At 38.9% G+C, this 16,274-nt stretch overlaps 1 protein-coding gene across 1 annotated transcript in view; it reads left to right on the top strand.

The window, feature by feature from the left end:
- The first annotated feature begins 2,264 nt into the window (after window positions 1-2,264).
- Window positions 2,265-16,274, top strand: part of LOC133662525 (plexin-B2-like) — a 141,285-nt gene continuing 127,275 nt past the window's right edge. Inside the window, exon 1 of the mRNA XM_062066608.1 lies at window positions 2,265-2,554. The gene's annotated coding sequence lies outside the window, so the exon portion shown is untranslated. The remainder of the gene's footprint in view (window positions 2,555-16,274) is intronic.

Below are 16,274 nucleotides of genomic sequence, written 5' to 3'. Positions count from 1 at the left end.
ACAGAATAGGTGTCAAAGTCCTTTTCACTGAGGGCCACATCGCAGTTATGTGTGGCCCCAGAGGGCCGCTTCTAACACTATTATTACACCATTTTTTAATGCATTTTATTAGTAAAACTAAAATGTAAAAAAATAGGGTAAGTTGCATTAATTTCACCTGAAAATGTAGTGTATATTATTGTAAATGGAAAAATAGTACTGCTGTTTTGATGGTGAAAAAAAAGGCAGCTCAGTTGCCAGAATTTTACTGTAAAATTTATATTAGTTTTTTTTACTGTAAATTTAAAAAAAACTGCAATTTTACAGTAAAATGTTGGCACCTGAGCTTGCAGTTTATTTTTTTATTTTTTTAATTTTTTTTTTTACCACAAATCAACAAGTGTAGATTTTTCGGTGTATTACTGTAAATGCCAAAACGGCACCACAGTTTATTACAGTAAAAAAAGTACAGTTTTTTTTTTCAGAGAAAAAATGCTGTAAAAACCACAGTAAATTGCACAATTTTAACAGGAAATCTATTACTACTTTTACATTGCACAATTTGATGGATAACTTGCTTTAAAATCATTGTTATTAGTATTCATTTCAATAAAAAAAAAAACGGTTTGAAATTTTGAATGTTTGATAATATATTTTTGCATAATTAGACAATATTTAAGTTAGCATAATTTGCGATTACACGGAGTACAGCACAGGCCAAAAGTTTGGACACACCTTCTCCTCATTCAATGCGTTTTCTTTATTTTCATGACTATTTACATTGTAGATGTTCACTGAAGGCATCAAAACTATGAATGAACACATGTGGAGTTATGTACTGAACCAAAGAAAGGTGAAATAACTGAAAACATGTTTTATATTCTAGTTTCTTCAAAATAGCCACCCTTTGCTCTGCTTTGCACACTTTGCACACAATTCTCTCCATGAGCTTCAAGCACACCTGTGAAGTGAAAACCATTTCAGGTGACTACTTCTTGAAGCTCATCGCGAGAATGCCAAGAGTGTGCAAAAATTCAATATCGATTCTTGGGGTCACGATTCGATTCAAAATCGATTTTTTTTTCAATTCAACACGATTCTCGAGTCAAAAACCATTTTTTCCCGATTGAAAAGGATTGTCTATTGATGGAATACATAGATTTCAGCAGGATCTACCCCAGTCTGCTGACATGCAAGCAGAGTAGTAAAGCTTTTATAATTGTAAAGGACAATGTTTTATCAACTGATTGCAATAATGTACATTTGTTTTAACTATTAAATGAACCAAAAATATGACTAATTTTATCTTTGTGAAAATATTGGACACAGTGTGTTGTCAAGCTTATGAGATGCGATGCAAGTGTAAGCCACTGTCACACTATTGTTCTTTTTATTTTTTTTAAATAAATGTCTAATGATAATGTCCATTAGGGATTTTTAATCACTGCTATGTTGAAATTGTAACTAATATTGATACTGTTGTTGATAATATTCATTTTTGTTTCACTACTTTTGGTTTGTTCTGTGTGGTGTTTGTGTCTCCTCTCAATTGCTCTGTTTATTGCACTTCTGAGTGTTGCTGGCTCGGGTTTGGTTTTGGAATTGGATTGCATTGTTATGGTATTGCTGTGTATTGTTTTGTTGGATTGCTTAATTTAAAAAAATAAAAAAATAAAAATAATAAAACAATTTTTTTGAAAAAGAAAAAAAAGAAAAAAAAGTATTTTTAAAAACGAGAATCGATTCTGAATCGCACAACGTGAGAATCGCGATTCAAATTTGCATAGATTTTTTCCCACACCCCTACATCATACATACTTTTTTTAAATCCTGGAGACACTTAACTGTGTAATTTTTTATGCCCCACACAGAGATAAAAGTGTCGTTTTTGTAAATCTGTACATGAGATTTTGAATGATACATTTCATACTTATGTACAATTTGAAATTAAAAAAAGTGTCAAGATAACCACAAATATTATTCCTAATGGTTAATTCCTGTACGAAGATTCGGTACAGTATGTATTAAGCGGAACAGTAATTGTGCATGACTTCCTTATTTATAATTTCAAAATAAAACCTTCTATACCACAGTCTAATTCATGGACAAATATGACGACGAGTAATGACATTCTTGATAGTAAAACATATTTTGGGATCATAATACACGCGTAAAGTAAGTGTACACTCAATACAACCGAAGAAAGAAAAAGGTGATGCTTTTACTTCCGAAGACAAGTACAGGTAGTTCCGGTGTAGGCGGATACTTGACAGACGCATGGAGAAAGCTCCTGGCCGTCAGAAAGAGGAGAAGGAAGAGGAGGAAAGGCGCCTCACTGCCTGCTCGGAGAACAACACGCTTCGATCGATTATTCCATGTCGGCGCTTCTGGTGGACGAATGCTCTCTGCCGGATAAAGAGTCTTAGTGGGAAGGAGCAAATCTTTGTTGAATTTTTTTGGGAGGGGGAATGTTAAAGTTCTGTTACCGGAGTTGCTTCCCACCGGGATGTAAAAAGTAGGACGTTTTGGTCGCCACTTTGGCATCTTTCTGGACAAGTCCGACGACATTACGAGGGTAAGTAAACTCTTTAATTCTGCTCTTCGTGTTGTTTAGTCTTGCCGGGAAATGGTCTTTTTGTGGCGTGTTTAGTTTAGACGCGTTTGGCGAAGGTTGCGCAGATCCACGCAGAACTCCGTTGACAAAACAACCGATTTAGTGCTCACCTCGACGCAGGCGAATGACGGTTTTGTTGCGTAACAAAAGTCGCGTCGTTCCGCAAACTAATGGGATATTTGCTTTTGTCGGCGTGCGGCTAACCTCCGAGCTCCGTTGTTAAAACGCCCAAAACGAGCTGTTTGTTTGAGTTTGAGGAGAGTTGGTTGGACTTTTACCTTCAGGGTGGAGCGGCTGAATTCTTGCTGCGTTTAATTAGGTTTTGATGTATTTACCTCAGATCGCATGTTGTTAAAAGTTGCACATGTAGGCCGATAAGTCCGTTTAGACGTGGTTGTTACCTGCAGTGCACCGACGCGTCTTCCTAGGCGCCAGGCCTGCTGTTTAAGAAGCGCACATAAGTGTACGGTTTTTTAAACGGAGTCTGGCACGGGGGGAGCTCTGCGTATGGGGAACGTTGGAATGTGTCTGGGACCAATCAGTACAGCAACATCTGGAGCTTCGCATCGTGGGCTGATCCTGTTGAGCAAGTCTACAAAAGCCAACACCTCTCATTGATTTCCCATAAGCACCTGGGAGAGAAGTATGTAGCAAATAATTGTTCAAAAAGATGTATCCATTTAGGCAGTGAGAACGATCTCTACCATATTTGTATGTGATGAGTTGTTCACTAGCTGTTCTTCAATATGTTTATCCTATGACAACAATGTCAGGAAAATTATGCAATATTGTATGAAGTTTGTGTACACTGGTTCTACTTCCTATCATGTCAACTTGGCCTTAACCCCGCCCACTCCTCACCTGTTTGATGGTAGCACTTCCTATCATGGTCAACTTGGCCTTAACCCCGCCCACTCCTCACCTGTTTGATGGTAGCACTTCCTATCATGGTCAACTTGGCCTTAAAGGCCTACTGAAATGAAATGTTCTCATGTAAACGGGGATAGCAGGTCCATTCTATGTGTCATACTTGATCATTTCGCGATATTGCCATATTTTTGCTGAAAGGATTTAGTAGAGAAAATCGACGATAAAGTTCGCAACTTTTGCTCGCTGATAAAAAAAGCCTTGTCTGTACCGCAAGTAGCGTGACGTCACAGGAGCTAGTATTCCTCACAATTCCCCGTTGTTTACAATGGAGCGAGAGATTCGGAGCGACAAAGCGACGATTACCCCATTAATTTGAGCGAGGATGAAAGATTCGTAGATGAGGAACGTTAGAGTGAAGAACTAGAGAGGCAGTGATGGACGTATATTTTTTCGCTCTGACCGTAACTTAGGTACAAGCTGGCTCATTGGATTCCACACTCTCTCCTTTTTCTATTGTGGATCACGGATTTGTATTTTAAACCACCTGGGATACTATATCCTCTTGGAAATGAGAGTCGAGAACGCGAAATGGACATTTAAAGTGACTTTTATCTCCACGACAATACATCAGTGACACACTTAGCTACTGAGCTAACGTGCTAGCATCGTTCTCAAATAAAGATAGAAACAAAAGAAATAAACCCCTGACTGGAAGGATAGACAGAAGATCAACAATACTATTAAACCATGTACATGTAACTACACGGTTAAAAATTCTCAGCCTGGTAAGGCTTAACAATGCTGTTGCTAACGACGCTAAGGCTAATTTAGCAACTTAGCAACCGGACCTCACAGAACTATGATAAAAACATTAGCGCTCCACCTACGCCAGCCAGCCCTCATCTTCCCATCAACAGCCGTGCTCACCTGCGTTCCAGCGATCGACGGCGCGACGAAGGACTTCATCCGTGGGTTTGGCGGCAAGCATCGGCTAGGCGTAGTAAGTAGTCCTTGTTGTGTTGCTGTAAGTATTGTACTTAGCCGCTAATACACCGATCGATCCCACCTACAACGTTCTTCTTTGCAGCCTCCATTGTTCATTAAACAAATTGCAAAAGATTCACCAACACAGATGTCCAGAATACTGTGGAATTTTGTCGAAGAAAACAAGAGGTTTTTGTATCGGGTCGATGGGGTACAACCACTTCCGTGGATCTTGTGACGTCACGCGCATAAATCATATCCAAAGGAATTTTTCAACCGGAAGTGTGGCGGGAATTTTAAAATTGCACTTTATAAGTTAACCCGGCCGTATTGGCATGTGTTTCAATGTTAAGATTTCATCATTGATATATAAACTATCAGACTGTGTGGTAGGTAGTAGTGGGTTTCAGTAGGCCTTTAAGCGAGGATGAAAGATTTGTGGATGAGGAAAGTGAGAGTGAAGGATTGAGGGCAGTGGAAGCGATTCAGATAGGGAAGATGCTGTGAGAGGCGGGTGGGACCTGATATTCAGCTGGGAATGACTACAACAGTAAATAAACACAAGACATATATATACTCTATTAGCCACAACACAACCAGGCTTATATTTAATATGCCACAAATTAATTGCGGATAACAAACACCTCCCCCCTCCCGTCCATATAACCCGCCAATACAACTCAAACACCCGCACAACACACTCAATCCCACAGCCCAAAGTACCGTTCACTTCCGCAAAGTTCATGCAGCACATATATTTCCCCAAAGTTATGTAGGTGACATGCACATAGCGGCACGGACGTACGGGCAAGCGATCAAATGTTTGGAAGAAAGCTGCATACTCACGGTAGCGCGTCTGCTATCCAAGTCCTCCTGGTTGTGTTGCTGCAGCCAGCCGCTAATACACCGATCCCACCTACAGCTTTCTTCTTTGCTGTCTTCATTGTCCATTAAACAAATTGCAAAAGATTCACCAACACAGATGTCCAGAATACTGTGGAATTTTGCGATGAAAACAGAGTTGTTTGTATTGGGACACAATGGTGTCCCAATACTTCCGCTCAATCCGTGACGTCACGCGCAAACGTCATCATACCGAGACGTTTTCAACCGGATATTTCCCGGGAAATTTAAAATGTCACTTTATAAGTTAACCCGGCCGTATTGGCATGTGTTGTAATGTTAAGATTTCATCATTGATATATAAACTATCAGACTGCGTGGTCGCTAGTAGTGGCTTTCAGTAGGCCTTTAACACACACATATATAAGCTGTGACAATCTTCTGTACAATATGTGTGTTTGGGTCCTATTTTTAGAATCACTAATACAAAACCTCACAATAATGTCTGATTGAATGCTAAAAACGTTATGACAGACCGCCTTAGGAAACGGAATGGAATTTTACATGTTCTACTGAATGAGACACCCAGAATGTACATGAATATAAAGAATGTGGGATTTACAATATTAACTATGAACGATAAAACACTGAATATTGACAACATATGAACGTCACACCCCCTCTCCATCCACGTTATTTACAATCGAGCGAAACACAACAAGAATGCAACAAACACGGCAAAATATGAACGCGAAGAGTAAAAAAAAAAAAAAACCCCACCTACAATCTGATATGATATCACTTTTCTTGTAGAACTTTGTTGTAAAAATCTCCCTCCGCGTCTGTCCCTGACACCTGCATTTCAGGCCGCTCTGGGAACACTCTGTGGAAACGCTCCCCACCCACACTGCTTAGTGCCTCGTCTGAACTGCTGTGACTTAGATTACCATCGTAACTAATTAGATTACCACAGTAACTAATTAGATTACCATAGTAACTGGTATATCATTCAAAGGCGCAGATTCCAACCATTGAAATAGTTTGTATAGTTCAAGACTTACGGTCATTAGAAAACATCACTGCACATCATAATGGCGGCTACAGTTTCCATCTTAAAGTTCTAAAAAAATAATTTGGGAATGTCCGGCGGGCCAGATTGAAAGGCTTAACGGGCTGCATGTGGCCCCCGGGCCTTAGTTTGCCCAGGTCTGATTTAGGCAGTGAGAACGATCTCTACCACATTTGTCATGTGATAAGTTGCTCACTAGCTGTTCTTGAATATGTTTATCCTATGACAACAATGTCAGGAAAATGATGCAATATTGTATGAGTGTCCAGCTCTGGTAATGAGTACATTCGCACCCACCTGCACAAATATACTTCAAAATGTAGCAATCAAAATAAATATGACTTTTTGTTTCGTTTACTAGGGCATGCATATATAATATGCATTAGTTTGACCATTTAAAATCAACGATATTAAAAAGGAGATGCTTGGAAATAGCATAAAAATGCCCCAAAAACTTGGAAAAATGCGATTCATAGCGTTACTTTTTGGTGTAACCATCATGAGCGTTCTGTTCAGGTATATTTCTTTTATATTTTGATAAATCATCATATTTATGTATTACTAAATTTAAATAGGTATAGATCAATCTTTAAGCTGTGTGTATTTGATTTCAGTTTGCTTTTGACATCTTATTTAGAATTGTAGTTGAAACTTTTACAACCTCGTGTTGCGCTCATGATGGCGTAACCAAGCTAGATTATTTTGAATATTTATTCCCTTTTTTACATTTAGTATATTCAAATATACTGTGTTTTATGCTTTTTTCTTTTTGGAACATGTACGAAACATATAATACAATAAAGTCCCGTATAAAATTATGTTTCTAGCAATACTTTAATTTTGCCTTTGAAAGTAACACTCCAATGTCCATTAGTGGAGCTGTACACATGAAGTTTGTGTACACTGGTTCTACTTCCTATCATGTCAACTTGGCCTTAACCCCGCCCACTCCTCACCTGTTTGATTGTAGCTGCAGCTAATCAGAGGTGAGCACTTTTCTTGGTGTTTAATGGGCAAGCTCCATCACAAACCTTTGACTGACTGAGTGAAACTTTTATTAGTAGATTGCACAGTACAGTACATATTCTGTACAATTGACCACTAAATGGTAACACCCGAAAGAGTTTTTCAACTTGTTTAAGTCGGGGTCCACGTTAAACCTTGTGTAATGTTCATATTGTTGTTACTCAGACAGCGTTTGTGGGTCTGATGGACCCGTTGCATTTTGTGGCTTTTAATGCCTCACAATGAAACACTTTTATGTTAAAATACTGAACAGATGTTTACCTTATCCCAATAAACACCTGTTCAGTATTTTAACAGAAAAGTGTTTGAAAGTGTGGGTACACAGAACATCAATTTCCACACTTCAGTGGACCCAGAATTCTTATATGTACAGTGTTTCCCATAAACTGCCAAGATACCTGTGGCGGTGGGGGCGTGGCCATGGGCGTGGTCACCATGACATCATCGAGTAATTTGCATAATTTACTACAATGATAGGATTTTCTCTAAAAAGGCTCAAAAAATTTATACTTACTAATTAATAATAACAGTTTTGTTTTAAACGTCCATCCATCCATCCATTTTACAATATAATTACAACACTTTATGTACATATTTATATACAGATTTGAACAGTAAGTTATTCACTGAAATATATTTATTAATTGTGGTTGTTACAAAAAATATATCTTATAAAATATAAAAGCTAAAATGTCTCTTAAAGCTCTGCCCCTTAATTAGTGCATACTAAATAATTTAACGTTAGCCTACTACTACAAGCATATTATTTACCAGCAACATAAAGTGAAACAGAGGCAGAGGTGTCCTGCCACAGTCAGTAACAAATAAACAGAAAACAGTAGTGGTGGTAGATAGACACAGAGCTTCATCAAACATCTGATCCACTGAACAAAGAGCTCCAAAAATCTTGAACTTTAGACTGCCATCAGTTTTACTCCCTACACTTAACCATGTGTTTCCTACTGCCTGCAGACTTTGCACCCTTTGTTATATACACATGTTGTGTTTCTAATAGAAATACATTTAATAAAGTCAAATACAAATAAGGCAACAAGAGAAGTATCCTACACTTCTCTTTTGTAAAGTAAATCTGACCAGCCGCTATGGGCATCTACATCTACTATATGATCATCTACATCTACTATATGATCATCTACATCTACATCTACTATATGATTTGCCTGTGAAGCTGGACAGGACAAAAAAAAATATATCCTTAATATTTGCACACTGCACATTTATTATTAAATATTATATCTCTGACATATTAAAGTACGTCCACATTGCAGACATGCTGCCTCCGCTCCAGACAATCCTGCGCAAATTGCTTACGTTGTCACAACATCCGGTTTTCGGCTGTGTTTCGGTGATCTGTTGTTTTTTTTTGGTGGCTTAATTTCTGGTGCAACACTAGTCAGTATTGCGCAAATATTTTTTATTATATTACCTTAATTTGTTTTGATGTAAAAAAAAACAAAAACCTGTTTTTCTTTATTTAAGAATCATTTTTTTAAAATAATAATTAAAAAATATTTTAAAGCGTGGCGGCTTTTATTTTGCCGTGGCGGGCTGTCATGATCAATTACATGTAGGGGAAACCCTTGGATATAATAAAATCGGATATAGGATAGACTTTATCATTCCCAAAAAGGGGAACTTTTGTGGTTGCAGTGCAGATTCAAAAAGTCCACAAAAAATGATGAAAACAAGATGGAAACATTGAAGAACACAAAGGAGGATATAAAAGAGCAGAGAGCTGCTGCAATCATTTGCCACTTCATAGGTGCCATTTCTACAAACCGCAACAAAAGTAAAATGCAACAAAAGTAAAATGCAACAACAAACTAAGTGCCGTGAACATACTTGGGTTGTTATGTCTTATCTTTGTTATGTTGTATGAAATTGCGCCATATTGGGCGTACTATGCCATTTAGCAGCAACATTGTTTTGGCAGGTTTTGCAAATGGCTGAGCCATCGTCTTTAATGACTCCCTGCTCATTTTTGAAGTAAACAAAACCTTCCCACGCTGCCGACTTCAGCTGGTTTTTTTTTGGATGAGAAAAGTCCTGCTGCCGTTGTTAAAGGGGACCTATTATGCAAAATCAACTTTTCTTACCTATTGGTACCTATTTTTGTGTATTTGGATCTGCATAAGTCCTGAAAATGTAAAATCAAACCAAGGAGGCATGGCATTGACATTTATGAAATAATCTTGCCTTTCGGTTATACTTCCTCGTCAATGAGCCGTTTTAAATTTGCCCAATTTGGGATGTTCGGTGTGACGTCAGCGGAAATCTTCATACAGTATATGGTAGAGATTAGAGATGTCCGATAATGGCTTTTTTGCCCATATCCGATATTCCGATATTGTCCAACTCTTAATTACCGATTCCGATATCAACCGATACCGATATATACAGTGGTGGAATGAACACATTATTATGCCTAATTTTGTTGTGATGCCCCGCTGGATGCATTAAACAATGTAACAAGGTTTTCAAAAATAAATCAACTGAAGTTATGGAAAAAAATGCCAACATGGCACTGCCATATTTATTATTGAAGTCACAAAGTGCATTGTTTTTTTTAACGTGCCTCTAAACAGCAGCTTGGAATTTGGGACATGCTCTCCCTGAGAGAGCATGAGGAGGTTGAGGTGGGGGGAGGGGAGTAGCGGGGGTGTATATTGTAGCGTCCGGGAAGAGTTAGTGCTGCAAGGGGTTCTGGGTATTTGTTCTGTTGTGTTTATGTTGTGCTACGGTGCGGATGTTCTCCCAAAATGTGTTTGTCATTCTTGTTTGGTGTGGGTTCACAGTGTGGCGCATATAAAGTAGTTTATACGGCCACCCTCAGTGTGACCTGTATGGCTGTTGACCAAGTATGCATTGCATTCACTTGTGTGTGTGAAAAGCCGTAGATATTATGTGATTGGGCCGGCACGCAAAGGCAGTGCCTATAAGGTTTATTGGCGCTCTGTACTTCTCACTCCGTACAGCGGCGTTTTAAAAAGTCATAAGTTTAACTTTTTGAAACCGATACCGATAATTTCCGATATTACATTTTAAAGCATTTATCGGCCGATAATATCGGCAGTCCGATATTATCGGACATCTCTAATAGAGATTTACCCAAAGAGCTTTGCACGAGTCCGTCGTTGTAGTCCGACGCTGTAGTCTATAAGGTCCTTGTTGTGGGACAGACTGGCTCGTACATGCACATGCGTCCTTCGCTGTTGCCATTTCTAATACAACATAGCGTATAGTTCAGACTTGTATCTTTCAGTAGACTCCGTATGGAAGTGCTAAAAACTACAACATGGCTGACGAGTTGAAGACGCAGTCAAAGTGGAGGCACGTAAATAGGAGGGCCCCCAAAACGGTCAGAAAGTGGTCTAAAAACGGTCTGCAAAACATAATCTGTGCAACTTTTTGACCAAAGAACCACCATTACAGGTTATGTAGACCAGTGTTTTTCAACCTTTTTTGAGCCAAGGCACATTTTGTGCGTTGAAAAAATCCGGAGGCACACCACCAGCAGAAATCATAAACTCAGTTGACAGTTAAAAGTCATTGTCGCAATTGTTGGATATCAATCAATCAATCAATCAATGTTTATTTATATAGCCCTAAATCACAAGTGTCTCAAAGGGCTGTACAAGCCACAACGACATCCTCGGTACAGAGCCCACATACGGGCAAGGAAAAACTCACCCCAGTGGGACGTCAATGTGAATGACTATGAGAAACCTTGGAGAGGACCGCATATGTGGGTAACCCCCCCCCCCCTCTAGGGGAGACCGAAAGCAATGGATGTGGAGTGGGTCTGACATAATATTGTGAAAGTCCAACACATCAGCGAAAGTCCAGTCCATGGTGGGGCCAGCAGGAACCATCCCGAGTGGAGACGGGTCAGCAGCGTAGAGATGTCCCCATCCGATGAACAGGCTAGCGGTCCACCCCGGGTTGGGAGCAGAGTAGAAAAGAAAAGAAACGGCAGATCAACTGGTCTAAAAAGGGAGTCTATTTAAAGGCTAGAGTATACAAATTAGTTTTAAGATGAGACTTAAATGCTTCTACTGAGGTAGCATCTCTAACTTTTACCGGGAGGGCATTCCATAGTATTGGAGCCCGAATAGAAAACGCTCTATAGCCCGCAGACTTTTTTTGGGCTCTGGGAATCACTAATAAGCCGGAGTTCTTTGAACGCAGATTTCTTGTCGGGACATATGGTACAATACAATCGTCAAGATAGGATGGAGCTTGACCGTGTAGTATTTTATACGTAAGTAGTAAAACCTACTAAAAAAATGTATATAAAGGTATATACAGTATAGGCGTAATATGATCAAACTTTCTTGTTTTTGTCAAAAGTCTAGCAGCCGCATTTTGAACCAACTGTAATCTTTTAATGCTAGACATAGGGAGACCCGAAAATAAAACGTTACAGTAATCGAGACGAGATGTAACGAACGCATGAATAATGATCTCAGTGTCGCTAGTGGACAAAATGGAACGAATTTTAGCGATATTACGGAGATGAAAGAAGGCCGTTTTAGTAACACTCTTAATGTGTGACTCAAACGAGAGAGTTGGGTGGAAGATAATACCCAGATTCTTTACAGAGTCGCCTTGTGTAATTGTTTGGTTGTCAAATGTTAAGGTGGTATTATTAAATAGATGTCGGTGTTGAGCAGGACCGATAATCAGCATTTCCGTTTTCTTAGCGTTGAGTTGCAAAAAGTTAGCGGACATCCATTGTTTAATTTCATTAAGACACGCCTCTATGTGACTTTAAAGCATAACCAACTATGCATCAATATAGCTCTTGTCTCAAAGTAGGTGTACTGTCACCACCTGTCACATCATGCCATGACTTATTTGGAGTTTTTTGCTGTTTTCCTGTGTAGTGTTTTAGTTCTTGCCCTATTTTGGTGGCTTTTTCTCTTTATTTGGTATTTTCCTGTAGCAGTTTCATGTCTTGTATTTCCTGAATCTACTTTGTTTTAGCAATCAAGAATATTCCAGTTGTTTTCATCCTTCTTTGTGGGGACATTGTTGATTGTCGTGTTCGGATGTACATTGTGGACGCCGTCTTTGCTCCACAGTAAGTTTTTGCTGTCGTCCAGCATTCTGTTTTTGTTTATTTTGTAGCCAGTTCAGTTTTAGTTTTGTTCTGCATGGCCTTCCCTAAGCTTCAATGCCTTTTCTTAAGGGCACTCACCTTTTCTTTATTTTTGGTTTAAGCATAAGACACCTTTTTATCTGAATTTTCAAAGCAATTAGCTACCGGCTGCCACCTACTGATATGGACGAGTATTACTCGGTTACTCTGCCGAGCTCTAGACAGCACCGACACTCAACAACAACACATCATTTGCAGACTATAATTACTGCTTTGCAAAAAATGTTTTTAACCCAAATATGTGAAATTAGATCATCTCGGCACACCAGACTGTATCCTACGACACACTAGCCGCGGCACAGTGGTTGAAAAACACTGATGTAGACCACAGGGAAGTGTTTTAGGTGTAGAAAAAAAATCAGAAAATAAGCCCTTTAAGCTAATGTAGCATACTACACTACAAAAGGTCAATGTTCAAAAACAAGAAAAAAAAATACAAAAATGAGGTGTATTTTATTTGAATTAAGCAAAATTATCTGCCAATAGAACAAGACAATTTGGCTTGTCAAGCCTTTCCAAAACAAGTAAATTGAGCTAACTTCAATGAACCCAAAAATACCTTAAAATAAGTATTTTCTCACTAATAACAAGTGCACTTTCCTTGGTAGAAAAAAAGAGACCTTTTTGCTCAATATGTTGAAAAATATTCTTAAATGAAGTAAATGCTAGTGCCATTATCTTGACATAATGATATTACATTTCTTGAAACCAGCAAACTTATACTAAAAACTAATTTATTGTTCTTAATGGAAAGGCAACAAGGCTTGTTACTCTCGGGGTCTCCTAGCTGCTCAGGCAAATCATATGGTCTAAAAATGCATTTTTCCATCAACAACATGACATCATCGCATCAAGTGCGTGCTCTTTCAGTCAAATAGTGTGCATATATACAGCCCGGAACCCCGGCCAAATATTTTTAATTGTAATTTTTAAGAATTTATCTGAATGTGCATGAACTATTTCTGTTCAAAATAGTTTGAAATGTCACATGTTAAATGTTTAAATATTAACTGTCAGTTTACTGTGCTGTGCCAACTGTACGTATATGAGTACTTATTTTCTATTGTTTCATTGAAAATAAAACAGCAAAGTCCATTTGGCTGTCATCTGTTTTAATTATGAGACACAATTGTGTCAAAGTCATGATTTTTTTTTTTTCATGCTTGAAATTAAGAAATTATTACTTTAAAAAAGTCGTTTTCTACTTGTGAGTGTTGGTGACACAACAGTTGATATTCTAGTTTCAAGCATGTTTTACTCAATATAGCTCATCAAATCTCAGCAACAAGCTGTAATATCTTACTGACATCATTTAGGAGCAAAACCCTTAAAACAAGTAAAACACTCTAACATAAAATCTGCTTAGTGAGAAGAATGATCTTATCGGACAGAAAATAAGCAAATATCAGCCTTATTTGAGATATTTCATCTTACTTAGATTTCAGTTTTTGCAGTGTAGCGTGTCTCTCCTTGAGTGCGAATAAACGCGTGCACCGCTGGTGTAACGTTGTTTTTGTTCCGTGCCGGAAAATAGCGTAGTAGCATAATGTACGTTTATAGCGAATGAGGATGACAGAAACACACGGTATAGAAAATAGTAAAACCGGTTTACTCGCTGCATTCGCATACAGTAGGCAACTTTGGTAGATAAGTTCAATGTTGGCAAATGTCTTGTGTCCTAAAAGAAGCCCGCAAAATATGAAATTAGGCTGCGCAGTCTGACAGGGAACAACACTTGGCGTCATGGAACACAGGAAGTGAGTGGCCAGAGGTCGGAGGTTGCAGGAATGCAGAGGCACGAAGTCGTTCACACGCTTTTTTTCCCACAAAAGGTCATCTTGTTTCCCTCAACTCTAATACGGCTTCTATTAATAAGTCATAGCGTATCAAGAAGTAGCTGCTGGAGTCTAAACGAGGCCTGGCTAATTGGAACTCACGTCAGTCTCGGCGGCGTCGGCCTTCTTCTCGCCCGATAGAAGGTGACAAAAGAAAGGGGCGACGGCGGAGGAGGACGTCCACAATGAACGCTCTTCGCCTGATGAATTGAACACAAAGATGTTATTAGTCACTTTTGTCGCACGTGGTTATTAATGGCGACGATGGCACTTATACTTTCAGATTTGATGCGTGTCAAAGAGTTCACGTTGCACTGATCGTCATGTAATGAAAGCAGCAAGGATGAAAGAAATGCTGCAAACATTAATGCACGTGTTTAGCACGTTAGTCTGTTGCCTTCACACTCTGGCCGCACAGTTTGTTTGGTGTCAACTAGGAATGTCCTGATCAGATTGGGGGATTCGGAATGCATTTTCGAACTGATTGGCCGATCTTTACCACAGCTGTTTCCCACTGTTTGCATAACTAAGGATTGTACTCCTGTGGAATATTCCTCCAGAAGCACCCTAAGGGAGAGGTTGTGTAACTGTCTTGTGCGGACCCGAGTGTGTGCGTTTGGCCATTAGCCACTATTTGGCTTCCCCGCCAGCGTTCGAAGGTCGTGTTTGCTTGTGAGAACAGAAGCAGGTGGGTGGCCGCCTTCCTTGTCCCCGCCTCTTCCTCCTGATGTACACACTTAAGATAGTAAGGCGATGCATCCATCCATCCATTTTCTACCGCTTGTCCCTATTCCAGCTGCACTCGGGCGGAACGCAGGACACACCCTGCACAAGTCGCCAACACAGATAGACAGACAGACAACATTCAAATTTAGTGTCGCCAATCAACCTATCCCCAAGTGCACGCCTTTTTCTTCTGGCCGTGAGGCACGAGCGCTAACCACTGCGCCACCGTGCTGCCATAAGACAATTTGGTTCCTGCAGAAATACGAAACCCAAAACCAGTGAAGTTGGCACATTGTGTAAATGGTAAATAAAAACAGAATACAAGGATTTGCAAATCCTTTTCAACTTATATTCAATTGAATACATTGCAAAGACAAGATATTTCATGTTGGATTTGAGAAACTTGTTTTTTTTTGCAAATACCGTATTTTTCGGAGTATAAGTCACTCCGGGGTATAAGTCGCACCGGCCGAAAATGCATAATAGAGTTAGAGTTAGAGTTTGAGTTTATTTGGAACATGCAAGCATACAACATGATACATCACAATTTCCAGTTTCTCTTTTCAACATGTTCGAAAAGGAGTAGGAAGAAGCAGAGCTTATTTAATCCTACCCCTTTTCTTTACATAACAGTTGCCGAAACTTTTTTATTCACTTCCTGTTCTCAATTTATTCACAATAACTCCATAGGTAATCACAATAAAAATAAATAAATAAATAATAGTAAGACTTTAGTAATAATAATTGGTGAAGTAAGTCATATTTCATGTGATGAGATAAGTAAGATTACTTTAAGAATGAATGAATGGATGGATGAAATAAATTGAGAATGTTTGTCATGGTTCTTCTTCTTTGTACTTTGTAAACACTTTAAGTTTGAAGAGTTTCTTGAAGTGGATCATATTAGTACATTGTTTGATTGCTTTGCTTCATCCATTCCATCATTTAATTCCACATATTGATATACTGAATGTCTTAAGTGTTGTACGTGCATACAAATGTTTTAAATTAAAATTTTCTCTAAGATTATATTTCTCCTCTTTTGTTGACAAGAATTGTTGTATATTCTTGGCTAGCAGGTTATAGTTTGCTTTGTGTATCATTTTAGCTGTTTGCAAATTCACTATGTCGGGGAATTTCAGTATC

Source organism: Entelurus aequoreus, linkage group LG12 (genome assembly GCF_033978785.1).
Source record: "Entelurus aequoreus isolate RoL-2023_Sb linkage group LG12, RoL_Eaeq_v1.1, whole genome shotgun sequence".
In the NCBI taxonomy this organism is placed as follows: domain Eukaryota; kingdom Metazoa; phylum Chordata; class Actinopteri; order Syngnathiformes; family Syngnathidae; genus Entelurus; species Entelurus aequoreus.
Note: the sequence above shows the minus strand (reverse complement) of the source record. Positions and strands in the feature narration are given on the sequence as shown.